Below are 19,782 nucleotides of genomic sequence, written 5' to 3'. Positions count from 1 at the left end.
TTGAGGATTTAGAACCTATTATTGATTATTAAATAAATTATAATTAACAAATAAAAAGTAAAAATTTTAGGCTCCCAGTTTTTTCAGACTTAGCCTAAATTAACGTTCTCTGCTTTTGCTGTCCACCCGTACACATACCTAGGTGTTGCATTTACATCTGCATAGTAGTGAAGGATCACTTTCCTCTAACTTGAAATGTATTGTGCAAAATGAAACCCAGCCCCAGCTAATTAGATTACTGTTAACTGAACCTTATTTATTGATGTAAACGTTACAAAATAAATAACCTCCATTCAGTCAGAAACCAATTAGTTCATCAGTGTATGGTATAATTTCCTGAATAAGATGATTTCTAAGCACAGGACAAAGTGTACAGTAGAAGGAAGCATTTCAATTACAGCAGCTTTGCTGTAAGAGTCTCTGTCTTGTGTTGCACTAACTTACATATTACTCACGAAAGCTCATGCTCAAATAAATTGGTTAGTCTCTAAGGTGCCACAAGTACTCCTTTTCTTTTTACATATTTTGGAGCACTCAAATCTACACTACATAGTTCTAGGCTAAGTAGTGGTGATGTTGCTTTGGAGTTTGGAAAACTTAAACCTCCATGTATATGCAGCCCACCTCTCAAATCAGTTTCAACAGAGGTTCTGAGATGGAGCATGAACAGTGCAATGGTCTCTAAGAAAGCCAAGTTCCAAACCAAGTAGGACTTTGTAGTTCTATATTAATACTTAGAATTGTACCCAGAAACAAAGTGGAACCCTTCAAGGCTGGTTGAAAATTTTGCATCAAAACTTGGGTTTTCAACTAAACAAAAGGAAATGTTTACTTTCCTAGAAAATATTAAATTTTTCATCAAAAACCTAAAAGCTTTTGGCTGAAAAACAAAAACAAACAAACAAACAGTTTTCATGTTTTTGGCTTTTCAACACAAAGTTGAAATTTTCCTCAGAAAATTTTCAACCACCACTAGAAGTCTATGGGAGTAAAGGTGTAATACACTGTAAGGGCCGGATACAAATACCACTAAAGTCAGCAGAAAGACTTTCTCAGATTTCAGTAGGCTTCAGATCAGGCCCCATCCAGGAAATTCTGCTAAGTAAGAGGTCAGCCGTGTTCTGCATTCGTTTTGTGTAGTCTTCACATGTAGCCCCAAGTAGAGCTGAATGTAGTAATCCTGCCTGGAGAATACTCATACACTAGTATGGTAAAGTCCAGATCAACCAGGCACATGGAGGGTTGGAGGAAAAGTCTCTTGTCTACTCCTGCTACCTGGAAATAGTGGCAGGAATCTATCAAAACCTGTGGATTGTGAATCTTGTTAATAAAAAGTGGACATATGCCCTCAATGAGGGGAGTAAGCAAACTTCCCGTTGAAGTCAATGGATAGTGCAAGGACGGCAGGATATAGTCTTTTAATAGGTAATGCTACTTTGTTAATTTATTGAATTAAATCATACCAGCATAAAACTCTGGTTTACATCTTCTTAGTGTATGCGCAATGTGCCTCAGATGGCACGTGACCAGGATTCATCACCAAATTTGGTCCACTGGATGGATCATGGTTTGGGGATTTACACTGGCATCGTTAAATCAATTAAGTTGGACTGATGCAAATTTCTCTAATTGAGATAGGGCCTAAGCGTTTAATAATATCTAGCACTTTTCATCAGTGATCTCAATGCACGTTACAAGGAAGGTATCATTATCCCCATTTTACAGATGGGGAAACCAAGGTACAGAGAGATGAAGTGACTTACCCAAGTTTATCCAGCAGACCAGTAGCACAGCCAGGACTAAAACTCAGGCCTAGAATCCCAGTCCAGTGCTCTGTCCACTAGGCCACACTGTCTCAATACACACAGTTTTCAATTCCAGCTCAATTTCTTATCATGAAAAAAATACATCAATATTGACAATAAACTGTCCTTGTTCCTAAGCAGGGGGAATCTGCCATGCCAAAGAGCCACCTAAAGCACATTTTTACAGCCAAGACAGAAACCTTTGAATGGAGGGTTTCTACTAGAAATGCCAACACAATAGTTACTAGTGTACAGTATCATGAGCTACTTCACTATAAAAACAGTCCCACGTGTCATACTTAACTATGAAATTCTGGTTGATAACTTTGGTGAATAGAGCCTATTCTCTGGAAAAGAAATGGATTCGTTGGTTGGCTCAATTCCAAACATTAAAGTCTCTTCAACGAACAAATGTTCTTCTATAGCTTATGAGCATTGTTCCAGTTTGAGACTAAAAAGCCTGTAAATATAATTAAGATAAGAAATCAAGCACATTACAGTTCAATAGCACAATGGAAATGCAACCGTATTTCACTGCCATCTCACAATTACAATACTTGAGCCACATGTGGATGGCTTTCAATACGATGATCAACACTATGGATTTGCCATGTGCTTGAGAAATAATTACTCTAATTGCAACAGAAAGACCCTTTATTCTTATTCTTTAAAGTCACTGTGACCAATCATTCTCTTAACCATCTTCTCACCCCACAATGTCTTTCAGGGAAATTGCTTTAAAAAAAAAAAAATCAATTGGGGAAAGTTCACAGACTCTGTAAAATGATGCAGATTAAATTACCCTATGCTTTACACAGTCATTCAAATGCTGTTTTAAAAAAAAAAATAAAGTGGGCCAAATACAGTACTAGAGTAGGGGTAAAATAATGGCACATGAAGGCATCTTCACATAAGCATACACTGTATACTATAGCACAACAGGATACACACAATCTCAGATTCTACATCGTTTTATTCCTCACCTATATTAGTGAGTTTGGTTTTTTTTTTAAAAGGCAAAATATAAGGAAATGGAGTTGGGTTTTTTGAGCACCTACCTAATGTGTCCAAACGCCAAGTCTTCTCCTACAGGGTCTTACTGTTGGCTAGCTGCCGCTCCCCTACCTGGGCACATAAAAACACTTGCACAAAATTACTAGAAAGGCATAAACAACAACAGCAAGAAAAGATCTACAAGTATTATGTCAATTAAGAATGTTCTGTGTTTTCATTCTGATTATTTGATCCTTCTGAAATGCCCTCAGAGGTGAACATATGCCCTCAGGCCTATTAGAACATATGTAATTCCCCATACAGGTTGCAAAATAGCCTCAGCATTAAGGATTTCCTCCAACTTTCACTGAAGTCCTTTTATTGATTAAATAGGCATAGGATCAAACTCTAATGTCCTAGAACTCCAATGTGATGAACATTAGATTTAGTATGAATTTGAGGGCAATCAACCCCCTGCAGGATCTGCCTCTAAGTACCTAGGAACACTGCCACACTACTCAAACAATAAACTGTACTCCTCCTCTCCATCCATTTCAAGCCTAATATTTCAGTCGAGGAAGGGATCTTCCAGAGGCATCCAAACAGGAAATAATAACCCCAACTCTAACACTGTTTATGCCTAAATCCCAACACAAGTTGTAACAAGTTTTGTGTTACTTAATCAGATTTCTTCTTTGTAATCCTACAAAATACCAGCAAGGATAAGAAAATGCAATAAATATTTATGTTAAAATAGGCAAAAAGTCCTGTGGCACCTTATAGACTAACAGACGTATTGGAGCATAAGCTTTCGTGGGTGAATATCCACTTCGTCAGATGCATGCATTATACCTGCCTCTGGAAATTTCCTCTACATACCTCTGACGAAGTGAGTATTCACTCACTAAAGCTTATGCTCCAATACATCTGTTAGTCTATAAGGTGCCACGGGATTCTTTGCCGCTTTTACAGATCCAGACTAACATGGCTACCCCTCTGATATGTTAAAACAGACACTTTCCATTCTGATTTCTAGTGTCCGTAAAGAGGATGGTTGGCCAGGTGTGTGGGGAGAGGCTGGGCTTGGGTTCTACTAAGCTAGGCTGAGTCTGATTGTTGTTTAAAGTCAGAGGGCAGCTCATCTTCACCAAACAGCTTCCCATTGTGTGTAGAGGCCCTTTTTGTCTACTTCTTCCAGCCCATCCCCTCTATTCATTTTTTCCCCAGGCACACAGCCCAGAGAATATACCCTCTGCACAGCCTTGTGTCAAACATTCTAGCCACTGTGGGTGTGGGAGAAGCGAAGCTGCCAAGTTATGGTGCTTTCTCCTTAAAGCCTGCCAAGCATGGTTCTTTTCTGGCTTGAGCAGCAAGTTTGCAACGCATATTTTGGGGGTCATGTCATATCTCCTTTGCAGGAAGCACAAAGGCCAGCAGTAGCAAACCAGGGATGTAACTTCACCCTCATGCAGACTCCAGGCATTTATAAATATGTTCCAGGAACTTTTCATTCTGTTTACATTCCAGCTTTAAGATGTGATTGTTGTTTACAGTCCACCCAAAAGTTTTTCCAGGCTGGCAGCCATGTAGATGTCATCTCTGTTATCTACCTAAGTCCCCTTTGAATTTACGAACCAACAGAAACTCATTTTTCCCTTAGATCCTATTTACTCTTTGAAGAGCTAGGAATTTTTCCCCCCCAAAATCCTGTTAAGTCTCTTAAAGGCCATCTGAGGATTTTGGAGTCTGTAGATCGTTAATTCTGTAAATCTCAGGACACTTAGCTCCACTCACTGGATCATTCAAACCTGACATGGAACAAATCTGACCTGCTAAATTTGCAACTAACAAATTGGGTTTCATATGGCCAGCACCAGAGATGAGCACCTGAAGCTCATACAGGCTTATCTGGGTGTCTGTGATTTGTAGCACTCCTAATGGTGGCAATAAATAAATATTTGTTACTGAACTTCTCTGAAGTAGGTTTAGTGCAGATAATCCAGCAGTGGCATGCTCTCCCTGCTACAGGGCTGGTATTGTTATGTACTGTTCCATGAAAGAGCCTAGATTTGTAAGTTCTACCCTCAGCATGAAATAAAGTTAATCATAGACTGAGAATTCTTTGTTTAGTAAAAACAGATCTTTCTGGCCAATTCAATTCCTCTTTGTTTTATCTCTCACTCTCACAGCATGCAATATTACTCTCCTCTCATTGAGCCCAATGTGCAGTATTTGGACAATTTAACAAGTCACCTCTGCAGTTAACATAAAACTCTAACCCAACTCACCAAGAGTCCATTTTTTATTTCAGTTCAAACAATCCATTCAGGTGAGATTGTGAACTGTTGCCCTCCATAACTTCTGCTGTGTTGGTGTTGGGTCTTTCTGCTATATCCTCATCTATGGGGCATGCTCAGGGGGCAGGGGAAACCAAAAACTCCCACATGGTTTAGAAGGAAACAGTGGCACACAAATCCCCTCCCACCTGGCACAGGGAGCCCAATTTCCAGGGAGAAGTTCCCAGAAAGGCTTCCCTAAGGTTGACAAAAAGGTGTTGGGAATGAGCTTGTTGCAAAGCTGCCATCCCTCACTCCCTTGCCAACTTTCTGCAAATACAGATTTTTTTTGCTACCCCTCCACTCATGGAAGGAGAAGGAAAAACATACTTGTGAGCATGCTATCATCTAGCTTTGCAGAAAACAGAATGCATCTGGGGCACAGCACCATAATGCCTGAAATAGCCTATTCAAGAAAGCTTCATTGAAACCATCGATTTTCTTCCAGTAAGCAGCACTCAATTGCTATTCCAAGAAAAAGTAACACATACAACCCAGGAAAGGGCCAACATTTCCATCAAAGAGGCTTTGTCAAAGGCCGGTGAACAAAGGTCTGTGCTAGACCTCTCTCTGTCCTGTGTATGGGTTACTTTTGCTCAGAGTAAGGATTAAATATCTCTTAATGGAAATAAAGACTGTAATTGATTCCAACGAAGCTTTAATATATTGCCTTTTTTGAGGCATTTCCGTGAAGTGCCCGAGGCTGATGCTGGGGGCTTTTTATAATTCACAGTATTTATTTATCAGGGTACACTCTGTCCTGGGGCTCAGTGCCCTTCCAGTCCCACCTCCCAAAAGAAAAGGAAGAAACTCACTTTATGGAGCTGGGATTTGGGATTCTTTCCACTTGTATAGGATTAGATGTTCCCATTCAGCTAGACTTGCCAAGGACACCACAATTATCTTTAGATTTACAGTATTTCCTTACTTATTTTTATTTGTACTATGTTAACATCTATAGGCCCCAGCTGAGCTCAAGGCCTCACTGTGCTGGGTGAGGGTGACCATATTTCCCTATGCTGAATACAGGAAACCTAGTAAAATTACTCATATTCAAACAACTTCAATGGCAATCAGTCAGAACTATGCAGTACAAATGTTCAAATTAACATCAGGTTGACTGCGTCTCCATTAAAAAGAAATACTGCATAGCTGGATTCTTTTTGTTTACCTTCTTATCTTTAAGGTTTTAGGGTTCACACAGGGAGAGGTCTTACACACACACACACACACACACTCCAGTACACCTCTCTCAAATGGAGTGAGGGGGTGACAGACCAACCCTCCTCACCCTGCCTAGCTGAGCCCCCGGGATGGACCGCCTTTCCTGGTACCTGGTGCCATGACTTCCCAAGGCAACACATGGGGGGAAGAGGGGGTATGCAGGGTCACATGCCCCTCCCCTCTGCCCAGATTTCTGCCAGGGTTCACACCAGATTGTGGCCAGCAGCAGCCTTTCAGCACTGTGCAGAAGGGAAGCGATGGGAGTTGCTTCCAGCCATGGGGTGGGATGATCTGGCCCGTGTCTTTGTAGAACTTGTCTTTTCCCACCCCTGCACTCCCTGTGACTGGAAACAGCTTGTCCCTTCCTGCCCAGTCTTGAAAGGCAGTTAACACTTCCAGGCTGCTGCTGGCCATCAACATAGCCCAGCTGCCACCTGACCCCCGACTATAGTGTGGGCAGAAAGGGATTAAGCCCTAAGGATGCATTGTGCACCAGGGCCCAGGGAATCTGACTGCAGGAGGGGGTGAAGAGGGTGCTAAGCTCCTGTCCTGGGGGCTACCGTGGAGCCTGCAGGTTCAGGGAGTGAACAGGCTGGAAATCACTCTCTCCCCACCCCCCACCACCACTCCACAGCTTAGCTGAGGGGCAGAGAGGCTTCCCCATACCAGCACTGTGCAGGGCTTTGGCACATGCGGAGCTTGGTTCCTCCTGGTCAGTCCCTCGGGCCAGAGCGTCTTGGGGTTTCCTGGGGCGCTGGCCTAGCCAGAGGCAGTGGGGGAAGGAAGGAGCCTGCCAGCCAGGCTGCTGGTGAGCCGAGCACTCTGACCAGGGGCTGGTTCTCCGCACAGCGCTGGGAGCAGCATGCGCCTTGCTGCGGGGGGATGTGGAGAAGCAGCGGGAGGCTGATGGGGCAAAGCAGGGAGAGGACAGTGAGAGGGAAGCACGTAAAGGGCTGATGGGTGGGCAGCAGAGGCGACACGTAACCAGCCGCCGCCTGGCACCTGCCCACAGTCATCAGCCACTGCTGCTTGCAGCACACAGCCAGTGCCGGCCGGAAACAGGACAGGGGGAGCAGGGGCCAGCTGGCCGAGAGCCAGCAGCTGGTGGACCAGCAGGGGGAGTGGCTGGCCCAGCGTGCTGTAGCATTGCCCCGCCACCAGCCTTGCACACCCACCCACATCGTCGGCCACTGGACCCTGCCACTCATCACAGGCAGCTGGCGAGCAGGGATCAGGTCAGCAGCAGGACCCGCCAGTACTGATTGGGAGGGGAGACAGAAAATATGGGACAATTTGCCCATTTTTAAGAAAAAGTCGGGACACCTGCAGGAGGGCTTAAATATGGGATGTCTGGTCACCCTAGCTGGGTGCTGTAGAAGTGACACATAGTAAGAAACATTCTGTTCCCCAGAAAGCTTATAGTCTAAATAGACAAGACAGGCAAAGGTGGGGAGATCAGGACTGAGGCAGAGAGTAATGAAGCAACTTGCATAAGATCACAAAGGAAGTCTGGGGCAGAGCATGAATTGAACCCCAATCTCTTATGTCCCAGGCTAGTGCCTTACCCACAAGACCAAAGTTCTTCCTCACCCACTGCTCTGTCCAACCCACATAAATAACTGCCCTAGTACTGTCTGTCTCCCACTCTAATCCTCTAGCCTTCTATGCAGATTCCCTTTCCCTGACCTAATCTTCCAAGTTCCACACTTCTTTCAGGTCTATAAAACCTGCTCCTCAAATCATTCACTGTGAACACAGGTGAATCACCTAAGGTGATAGACAAATCAAAAAACAATGACCTTCCAGAATAGTTTGCATTGACTATCAATGCTTTGTGTTGATCTGCAAACAGAGTGATTCTTTTCCAGAAAGAAAAGGAGTACTTGTGGCACCTTAGAGACTAACCAATTTATTTGAGCATGAGCTTTCGTGAGCTACAGCTCACTTCATCGAAAGCTCATGCTCAAATAAATTGGTTAGTCTCTAAGGTGCCACAAGTACTCCTTTTCTTTTTGCGAATACAGACTAACACGGCTGTTACTCTGAAATCTTTTCCAGAAATGATTTTCACTCTCTTTTGCAGCAGTCTATAACAAAAGGTAGGGTTTAAGGTAATCTCAAAACAGGGTAGGAGTTACAAATTAAACAATGGTTTTGCTTTGCAAAAATCCTCTGTTTAGATGGCAATTAACAGTCAATGAGCAAGTAGACTGGTGCATTAGGTTCAAAAATATAAAAAAAGAACTATATTGTCTCTGATGCTTTCTCTGGCCTCTCAAAACCTCTGACTCTCAGCTGGCTCCAGGTAGTCATTCAACTGTGTTCAAAGTCTGTAGTCGTCCGAGTGGCACAGTAATGGTACATGTGCCCAGAATGTCATGGAATGAGGTAATAGTTTCAACAGGTGCTGGGGACTGTGCTTCAAAGGCTCCACCCAGCTAATTGGGTCAGAATAGCCCTGTTCACAATGGACTGGTTTTCTTTTGGATATTTTTGTTTTCTGGAAATCCTCTGAAAGTACAGTTTTATATAGGATGAAGTCAAACAAAGCAATGTGGTAGTTACATCACTTTTTAAGGCTATAATCATACAGCCAAGGCTATCTGATATAAAGAAGGAATATATGGAAATTCAATAGATAAGTCTCCTCATAAGACGTCATTGTGGTGTTAGAAAGTTTTGTCACAGAGGAAAGATAGAAATATCAGTATAATAAACAGGTTTCAGAGTAACAGCCGTGTTAATCTGTATTCGCAAAAAGAAAAGGAGTACTTGTGGCACCTTAGAGACTAACCAATTTATTTGAGCATAAGCTTTCGTGAGCTACAGCTCACTTCATTGGTAGCTCACGAAAGCTTATGCTCAAATAAATTGGTTAGTCTCTAAGGTGCCACAAGTACGCCTTTTCTTTTTAGTATAATAAACGTAAAGATGCATTTCTCAACCTCATGGCCAGCTCTGTCTCTCACAAGCTGTCAGGGCTGCTCATCCAGTGCGAGCTAGTGTCATTCCCCTTTCTAACTGTCAAAAATGTTTCCATCTCATCAGGCCCGTTCTTCCCTCACCTGCTTCACAAGAGGACTGAGGGGTGTTGAGTGAAACCTGACTAGCCATGTTAGGTTCACTTATAATATAGAGCTGGTCACAAAATTTTCAATTAAACTGTCAGTGTTTGGTTTCAGAGTTGCAGCCATGTTAGTCCATATCTGCAAAAAGAAAAGGAGTACTTGTGGCACCTTAGAAACTAACAAATTTATTTGAGCATAAGCTTTCGTGAGCTACAGCTCACTTCATCGGATACATTCAGTGTTGAATGCATCCGATGAAGTGAGCTGTAGCTCACGAAAGCTTATGGTCAAATAAATTTGTTAGTCTCTAAGGTGCCACAAGTACTCCTTTTCTTTTTTCAATGTTTGTCAATTCATCAACATTGAAATGTTCCACAAAACTGGGTTTACTTTGATGAAATTCCCTCAGAAACCTACCATCTTGCCTGTCTGGATCCTTGGAAGGCCACTTGGTGGGCTGACAGGGAGCTGAATACCTATAAGCCCAGATTTTTGGGCTTCCATCTCCTTAGCTCCCAGGCCCCTGAGCAGGCTGCCAGGCAGGCTTCCTCTGAATCGGGGCTCCCTGGGCATCCAGGATGCCCTGTTCTGTGGTAGCCCACAATGCAAATTGCCCTGGAGGCCAGGATCCCATTAAAGCTGGCTGGAGAAGAATAATTCCACTTGGCTGAGAATTTTTAAAATGCTAGCTTTCATTCCAAACTGAAACAAAGCCAAATTCTGAAATCACAAAATCCTCCACAAAACAGAATCACCATCCTCCACTCAGCACTATTAGAATATATTATTCCTTAAACATATCTAGCTTATGGGATTCGGTTTTGCTTGCATATTATTGGAGAATTTCTACCCTGAGTCACTGTGAGCTGGTGTCAGAAAATCTAAAACACTAAGACCGCAATCCTGCACTGGGATCAACTAGAACAGACCCCTACACCTGCAGATTCCCAAGACTCCACACAGGCACAGGTGCCCATACTAGCAGATCTCAGTGCAGGATCAGGGCCTAACACTGGACCTCTGCCGACCTCCATCACCTGGGAGAACCCAGTCCTTTGGGGTGAAATTCATCTCAACCCACACAAGGCCCTGTAGATCACTTGAACGCTGAATTAAAGCTGACCTGCAAAGGATAAACAAATTGTTCTTTTTGGCTTCATGATTTATAAAGAAGGTCTATATAGTTAAAGGATGAAATTACAAGACTGAAGGCTCAGTAAATGAAGGGAAAAGGGATTTTTAATCAGACCATTTAAAACTCTATTTTAAACACACATTTAACTTCCGTGACTCACGGCACGTCTTCACGAACAACGTTAAAGCATGGCTGTGTAGTCGAGGGGCGTAGCTACCAGTGCTGGGAGCTGCACTGTCTATTCTGGCACTTTACAGAGCTGAAACCTGCAGTGCTCAGGAGTGTGTTCTTCCACACCTCTGAGCGAGAAAGTTGCAGCACTGTAAAGTGCCAGTGTAAACAAGCCCTAACGTACATTTTAGAGAAAGGAAGCCGTTGTTAAATACTCAACACACCAGCCCCTTCAATTAAGGTGTTAGAGCTTATAATGCACATGTTAGGAGACATCCAGGAGGTCCTCCTGCAAACCTAGGAAAGATCAGAATTTACATTCCTGGTATGGTCTATACTAGAGTCCTGTCCATGCACACAAATTGCACCCATTTAGCTTAACTAAGCTAAATCTGAAAAGGAAAAACAAATTGCCTTCTTTTGCTTCATGATTTGTAAAGAAGGCTTAAAACTAAGCTACACAAATATGTCGCTCTCAAACTGAGTGAAGAGTCTCCCAAAATCGGAATTGTACCGATTTAACTTCAATAATTTAACTACAGTGGTGCAACTTCTGCATGTAGACCAGTCCTTAGGTCCCCGTGGATGCCTGCACCTTTGCAGAAAGCCCCAGATAAATCAATGGAGCTTTGTGAGGGTGCAGGGATCTGCCCACGGAGAACACTTGCAGGATCAGGGCATTTATTTCTCTTCTCCCCAAGTAACAGGAGCTTTAGTGGCTCTACTGCTTTTGGGAAACTTGTCTCTGAAGCAGTAAATGGAAAGATCCACGCTTTCACACTCTCTCAGGCTTGGTCGACACCCACAGTTGCACCAGTTTAACTAAAGATGTGATGTTGCACTGATTTAGTTAAATCAGGGCAACTTTGTGCATGAATACTCTCTGCATTGGTTTAAAACTTTGCTTGCACTGGTTAACTTTAGCCCGTTTTTGAACAGTGTGACTTTTGTATGCTCAGACTCAAATGGATGCTTGAACTGCTTGTCTCATAGGACACTGAGAAATTTAAATCAATCTCATATTTCAATGGCTCATACACCTTGAACCATCACATCATAATCTTATCCAAATGTCTGTCTTCAATGCATTTTCAGACAGTTTTTAGTTACATTACATGAGGAAAACAGATGTTGCCAAAACAATGGCCAGTAGTAATTTCAATTTCCAGATAAAATCTGCTCTAAACGCATAACCAATTGTGCTGAGTTTGGGATGAGGTGCACATGATCGAGTTTACAGATGTTCAGCTAGGCTTGTTTTGTTTAACATGCCACTAAGCAGTCAGCACAAAGGTAATGATGGAAATAGAGAAGGAATAGATGTGTGGTCTCTTGTCTCTGCTCTCTTTAATAAGAGCCAATATATACAAATTACATAAACAGATCCAATAGCATTCACTTCCAGCTGCACCAGTGTTTACTTTTTACAAAGTAAGGCCCTGTCCATGCAGGCAAAAGAAGTGCTTTTTCTGTTAGTTTAACTTGAATGAACACATGCACCTATGTAGGCACAGAGTTTAACACCTTTAAAATGGTTTTAGTCAGTCTGGTGGTAGCCTAGGCATCCCACTTTACACTTCAAGTGATCTTCAAGATGCTAAACTGTATCTACCTGGGTGTTGGGGGTGGGGGAGCAGGGGAAGGAAGGGTTCAGTCAAGTTAAATTAATTCAATTGAGCTAACTTGCTTGGGAAAAAAAGCCTCCATTCTGCCCATGTAGATAGGGCCTGCGATACTATGATGGAGGTATTTTCATTCTCAAAAGTCTTCAGCCTTTTTACCATCCATTCTTAGCTCCCATTTTTATTATTGCATAGCATATTGCAGCATCCTCATAAGCTTTGATTTGGAGGGAAAATACCAGCATTCTAAGGCTATGTCTACACTATGAAATTAGGTTGAATTTATAGAAGTCGGTTTTGTAGAAAGCGTTTTTATACAGTTGATTGTGCATGTCCCCACACAAATGCTCGAAGTTCACATTTAGTCGGCGAAGTGCGTCCACAGTACCGAGGCAAACATCGACTTCCGGAGTGTTGCACTGTGGGTGGCTATCCCACAGTTCCCAGAGTCTCCGCTGCCCATTTGCATTCTGGGTAGAAATCCCAATGCCTGATGGGGCAAAAACATTGTCGCAGGTGGTTCTGGGTACATATCATCAGGCCCCCCCTCCTTTCCCTCCATGAAAGCAACGGCAGACAATTGTTTCGCGCCTTTTTTCCTGGGTTACCCATGCAGACGCCATACTACGGCAAGCATGGAGCCCGCTCAGCTAACCGTCACTGTATGTCTCCTGGGTGCTGGCAGACATGGTACTGCATTGCTACACAGCAGCAGCAGCTCATTGCCTTTTGGCAGCAGACAGTGAAGTACGACTGGTAGCCATCGTCGCCGTACTCCCGGGTGCTCTTTTAGCCGACCTCGGTGAGGTAGGTCAGGGGTGCCTGGGCAAACATGGGATGACTCAGCCAGGTCACTTCCCTTTTAAGTTTCGTCTCAGGGCGATTCAGTCCTGCCAGCAGTCCTACTGCACTGTCTTCTAAGGAGCAGCCAGGAGACGACGATGACCAGCAGTCATAATGCATCGTCTTCTAAGGAGCACCCAGGAGATGACGATGGCCAGCAGTCATACTGCACCACCTGCTGCCAGCAAGATGTATAAAGATAGATGAAGTGGATCAAAACAAGAAATAGACCAGATTTGTTTTGTATTCATTTTCTCCTTCCTTACTCCGTGAAATCAACGGCCTGCTAAACCCAGGGTTTTGAGTTCTATCCTTGAGGGGGCCATTCTGTTTCTCCTTGATGCAAAGCCACCCCCTTTGTTGATTTTAATTCCCTGTAAGCCAACCCTGTAACCCATGTTGTCAGTCGCCCCTCCCTCCATCAGAGCAACGGCAGACAATCGTTTTGCACCTTTTTTCAGCACAAACGCCATAGCACTGGGAACGTGGAACCTGCTCAGATCACCACGGCAATTATGAGCACTATAAACACTGCGCACATTATCCAGCAGGATATGCAGAACCATAACCTGAAAGAAAAGCAAAACCAGGCGAGGAGGAGGCGACTGCAGCGTGGTGACAAGAGTGATGAGGACATGGATATAGACTTCTCACAAAGTACAGACCCCTGCAATGTGCACATCATGGTGTCAATTGGGCAAGTTCATGGCGTGGAACGCCGATTCTGGGCCCGGGAAACAAGCACAGACTGGTGGGACCGCATAGTGTTGCGGGTCTGGGACAATTCCCAGTGGCTGCGAAATTTTCACACGCTTAAGGGCACTTTCATGGAACTTGCTTTCCCCTGTCCTGAAGTGCAAGAATACCAAGATGAGAGCAGCCCTCACAGTTGAGAAGCGAGTGGCAATAGCCCTGAGGAAGCTTGCAACACCAGACAGCTACCGGTCAGTCGGGAATCAATTTGGAGTGGGCAAATCTACTGTGGGGGCTGCTGTGATCCAAGGAGACAATGCAATCACTGAGCCGCTGCTATCAAGGATAGTGACTCTGGGAAATGTGCAGGTCATAGTGGATGGCTTTGCTGCAATGGGATTCCCTAACTGTAGTGGGGCAACAGACGGAACACATATCCCTATCTTGGGACTGGACCACCAAAGCAGCCAGTACATAAACCGCAAGGGGTACTTTTCAGTGGTGCTGCAAGGGACGTTTCACCAACATCAACGTGGGATGGCTGGGAAAGGTACATGATGCTCGCATCTTCAGGAACTCTGGTCTGTTCCAAAAGCTGCAGGAAGGGACTTTATTCCCAGACCAGAAAATAACCGTTGGGGATGTTGAAATGCCTATAGTTATGCTTGGGGACCCAGCCTACCCCTTAATGCCATGGCTCATGAAGCCATACACAGGCACCCTGGACAGTAGTCAGGAGTTGTTCAACTATAGGCTGAGCAAGTGCAGAATGGTGGTAGAATGTGCATTTGGGCATTTAAAAGCGCGCTGATGCAATTTACTGACTCCGTTAGACCTCAGTGAAACCAATATTCCCACTGTTATTACTGCTTGCTGGCGCTCCACAATACCTGTGAGAGTAAGGGGGAGACGTTTATGGCAGGGTGGGAGGTTGAGGCAAATCGCCTGGCCGCTGATTATGCGCAGCCAGACACCAGGGCAGTTAGAAGAGTACAGGAGGGTGCGGTGTGCATCAGAGAAGCTTTGAAACCCAGTTTCAGGAATGGCCAGGCTACAGTGTGAAAGTTCTGTTTGTTTCTCCTTGATGGAAACCCTCCTCCCCGCCCCCGGGTTCACTCTACTTTCCTGTAAGCTAAGCACCCTCCCCTCCCCACTTCGATCATCACTTGCAGAGGCAATAAAGTCATTGTTGCTTCACATTCATGCATTATTTATTCATCACACAAATAGGGGGATAACTGCCAAGGTAGCCCGGGAGGGGTGGTGGTGGGGGAGGGAAGGACAAGGCCACACAACACTTTAAAACTCATTGAATGCCAGCCTTCTGTTGCCTAGGCAATCCCCTGTGGTGGAGTGTCTAGGTGGCCAGAGGCCCCCCCCACCACATTCTTGGGCATCTGGGTGAGGAGACTATGGAACTTGGGGAGGAGGGTGGTTGGTTACACAGGGGCTGTAGCAGCGGTCTGTGCTCCAGCTGCCTTTCCTGCAGCTCAGCCATACGCTGGAGCATATCAGTTTGATCTTCCAGCAGCCTGAGCATTGACTCCTGCCTTCTTTCAGCAAGCCGATGACACCTACCATCTTCAGCCCACCACCTCTCCTCGCGGTCATATTGTGTTTTTCTGCACTCTGAGATTGTCTCCCTCCATGTATTTTGCTGTGCTCCGTCAGTGTGGGAGGACAACATGAGGTCAGAGAACATTTAATCACGAGTGCGTTTTTTTCGCCTTCTAATCTTCACTAGCCTCTGGGAAGGAGAAACATATGCAGCTGGTGGAGGAAAAAAAAAGGGAGAGGGGTAGTTAAAAAGACACATTTTAGAAAACAATGGGTAGACTCTTTCCCGGTAAACCTTGCTGTTAACATTACATAGCACATGTGCTTTCATTACAAGGTCGTATTTTGCCTCTTATTGAGGGTATGCTGGTTTGGTGTGAGAGATCACTTATGCAGGGCCGGGCAGCAGAATTCGGCTTGCAGGCAGCCATGGTAAGCCACAGTCTTCTGGCTTCTTTAACCTTCAAAACATGTGGGAATGGCTTCAAACAGCAGCGCCTTCATTTCCCATACAAAGTAGCCATTGGGTTGGCCATTAAAAATGGGCTGGCAATTTAAAAGGAGGGGCTGAAGTTTCCGGGTTCACGTGCAGCAGACACCAAACTAACACCTCCCCCCCCACACACACACAATTCTCTGGGATGCTCGCTTCACCCCTCCCCCCACCGCGTGGCTAACAGCGGGGAAGATTTCTATGCAGCCACAGGCAAACAGCCCAGCAAGAACGGGCACCTCTGAGTGTCTGCTTACTAAAACCACCCAATTTCAACCGGGTGACCAGGAATGATATCAGTCTCCTGAGGGTAATACAGAGAAATAAAGAACGGATGTTGTTTGAATGCCTGCAAACACCAGGACCATACGCTGCAATGCTTTGTTCTGCAATGTTTCCTGACTATGTGCTACTGGCCTGGCGTGGTAAAGTGTCCTACCATGGAGAACGGAATAAGGCTGCCCTCCCCAGAAACCTTTTGCAAAGGCTTTGGGCGTACACCCAGGAGAGCTTTATGGAGATGTCCCTGGAGGATTTCCGCTCCATCCTCAGACACATTAACAGACTTTTCCAGTAGCTGTACTGGCCGCGAATACCAGGGCAAATTAATCATTAAACGCGCTTGCTTTTAAACCATGTATAATATTTACAAAAGGTACACTCAGTAGAGGTCCCTTCTCCGCCTTCAGGGTCCGGGAGCAACCTTGGGTGGGTTCGGGGGATACTGGCTCCAGGTCCAGGGTGAGAAACAGATCCTGGCTGTTGGAGAAACCGGTTTCTCCGCTTCCTTGCTGTGCGCTATCTTCCTCGCCCCCAAAACCCGCTTCCATGTTGCCTGCCACTCTTGGACAGAGTCAAAGCACAGGGTTGGGGTAGTGGTGGCTGCACCCCCTAGAATGGCATGCAGCTCATCATAGAAGCGGCATGTCTGGGGCTCTGAACCAGAGTGGCCATTTGCCTCTCTGTTTTTTCAGTCGGCTTGCCTGAGCTCCTTAATTTTCACTTGGCACTGCTGCGGGTCCCTGTTATAGCCTCTGTCCTTCATGCCACTGGAGATTTTTTTCAAATATTTTGGCATTTCATCTTTTCGAAAAGAGTTCTGCCAGCACGGATTTGTCTTCCCATACAGTGATCAGATCCCGTAGCTCCTGTTCGGTCCATGCTGGAGCTCTTTGGCGATTTTGGGACTGCATGGTCTCCTGTGATGATGAGCTCTGCATGGTGACCTGGCCAAGCTGGCCAAACGGGAAATGAGATTCAAAAGTTTGCGGGCCTTTTCCTGTCTACCTGGCCAGTGCATCTGAGTTGAGAGTGCTGTCCAGAGTAGTCACAACTGAGCACTCTGGGATAGCTCCCAGAGGCCAATACCGTCAAATTGCATCCACAGTACCACAAATTCGACCCGGCAAGGCCTATTTCAGGGCTAATCCCCTCATAGGGGGTGGAGTAAAGAAATCGATTTTAAGAGCCCTTTAAGTAGAAAAAAAGGGCTTCGTCGTGTGGACGGGTGCAGGGTTAAATCGAGATAACGCTGCTAAATTCGACCTAAACTCATAGTGTAGACCAGGCCAGACAGAAACAGTTTCAGACAATAGAAGTGGCAGAGGAGAAGGCTCTTGAACTAAGTAGCAAGACTACACACAGGGGCAGAACAAAGAAGGTGAAAGAGTAATGAGGGAAATAAAAAAAAATTTCCTTTAGGTTCAAAATAAAATAGTTTTGATAACCACACATGTTCCTAAACCATGAGTTGGGTATTAAAATTCAGTACACTTGTTCAAACAATGTAAATCCAATACTGCCTACAGTCCTGTTCATCTGAAATACCAATGTATGATGCTCTGGCATCAAGGAGAAAGGGTTAAACCTTGTTTTGTTTCACTGAGTAAAGCAAACACTATTCCCTAGGGTGAGGGAGTCTATTTTCTTGTGAAGAGTACTGGTTGGCTTCATGTAACTTTATACAACAAAAGAGCCCTGCATGGTGCATAAATTCCTTAGGGACTAAATTCCAAACAAAGCAATAGAACTGCAAAGGTGGAGTAATAGTTGCACAGCCTGTACAGAGAGAGCAGAACAATTTGAACAATGGATGCTTTGCATTTGGTCACAGATACAATTTTAAAAAAAATCAAACCAACCTAAAAAGGGGCGCAAAACACATCAGGACAGTGAAAATGGAAACAACTGATCACAATGATTAGAAGGTTCCTTCTGCTGCTGCACAAAACTGCACCCAGTGTTTATGCCAAAGCAGGCTTATCATATTTCACTTACATTTTAACCATGTGACTTTGAAAGACTGTATTTTCAGGAACTAAATAAAAAAGGAAACACAATAGGTCTATCTATGGCATAAGTACTTGGAACAGCCAATGATGGGACATGGAGTTTAGCCTAATCATTTGTATTAAAAATTCTAGGTTAATTTGTAATGTGAAAATTGCTTTCTGCTGGGACCCATGACGACTGTGTGGCTTCCATTCAGTCCCATAAAAGTGCACTCAACCTGCATAGACATGGTAAGCATTACTTTATAGGGCATGTGTCAAATCATATGTCGTATCTCATGGCATGTAAGAGCCTAGCAGTACCTAAATACATTTAGAAGCATGCGGGGGTTTTCTGTCCTTCAGAACAATACAGAAGAGCAGGATATGGAAATATGCCTTTGTTTTATTGACCAGACAAATAGAGAAAGTTTCCTAAAACCACTAAGAGGACGACATCACTAAGCAAGTGATAGATGGAGAAAGAGTACTTCATTTTAGGAGGCAGCCGTGGTTTGTGGAAATCACACACATACACAGTTGAAATTGTAAGTTATGTGAGCGTGCTCCAAACATGATGAAAGTAATAATTTTAAAACATGTTTGACGAGTCCAAGAATTGAAAAAAATTATTATTAAAGTTTAAATTTAAACTGAGATTGGTTACCCTTCTGGATGATACTATGAAGAGAAAGAGTATCACTTGATCTGCACATTCATTTAAATAAAAAGAAAAGGAGTACTTGTGGCACCTTAGAGACTAACCAATTTATTTGAGCATGAGCTTTCGTGAGCTACAGCTCACTTCATCGGATGCATACCGTGGAAACTGCAGCAGACTTTATATATACACAGAGAATATGAAACAATACCTCCTCCCACCCCACTGTCCTGCTGGTAAGTGGGGTGGGAGGAGGTATTGTTTCATATTCTCTGTGTATATATAAAGTCTGCTGCAGTTTCCACGGTATGCATCCGATGAAGTGAGCTATAGCTCATGAAAGCTCATGCTCAAATAAATTGGTTAGTCTCTAAGGTGCCACAAGTACTCCTTTTCTTTTTGCGAATACAGACTAACACGGCTGTTACTCTGAAACCATTCATTTAAATGTCCATCAGTTTTTGCATGTTCTCTTTTGTTACACAAAGTCTCGAACATTACTATGTTTTCTAATGCTAGTCCTTAGAATATTAGGCAAATGACCTTATGAATGAATTCTTAAAAAATCCCTTTTGTTTAACAGAAACTGATCCCATAGATTGTGGTTTAGGCAAAAGTTCAGAGTGGAACAACTTAATTACCTCACATCTAGTAATAGAGATGCTTGCCAAAAACTGTGACTCATCTCGTCTCTTCTCTTTGAGGTTTTTTCGTCTCCATTTCTAGTCAAAGTATATAAATTCGCTTCTGGCAAAAAAAACTATTGTACCTGCTAATCTTTAACGCCCAAGTTTGTCAGCAAATGAAAACAATTCACAGTAACTAGAAAGGCACCTTAGGGTTTAATTCATTAAAACAAAATGTAGCTTCTGCATTTGCTAGCTAAAATCTGCATTCTCTCAATGCAATGT

At 44.0% G+C, this 19,782-nt stretch overlaps 1 protein-coding gene across 3 annotated transcripts in view; it reads left to right on the top strand.

Annotated features, from left to right (window-relative positions):
• Positions 1 to 19,782, top strand: part of PGCKA1 (PDCD10 and GCKIII kinases associated 1) — a 64,581-nt gene that overhangs the window by 10,312 nt on the left and 34,487 nt on the right. The window contains exon 3 of one of the 3 annotated variants that reach the window (XM_084625967.1): positions 18,364 to 18,462. The exons of the other annotated variants lie outside the window; for them this stretch is intronic. The gene's annotated coding sequence lies outside the window, so the exon portion shown is untranslated. The remainder of the gene's footprint in view (positions 1 to 18,363; positions 18,463 to 19,782) is intronic. 3 annotated transcript variants of the gene reach the window in all.

This window comes from Lepidochelys olivacea (assembly GCF_965140295.1).
Source record: "Lepidochelys olivacea isolate rLepOli2 genome assembly, chromosome: 4".
Classification (NCBI taxonomy): domain Eukaryota; kingdom Metazoa; phylum Chordata; order Testudines; family Cheloniidae; genus Lepidochelys; species Lepidochelys olivacea.
Note: the sequence above shows the minus strand (reverse complement) of the source record. Positions and strands in the feature narration are given on the sequence as shown.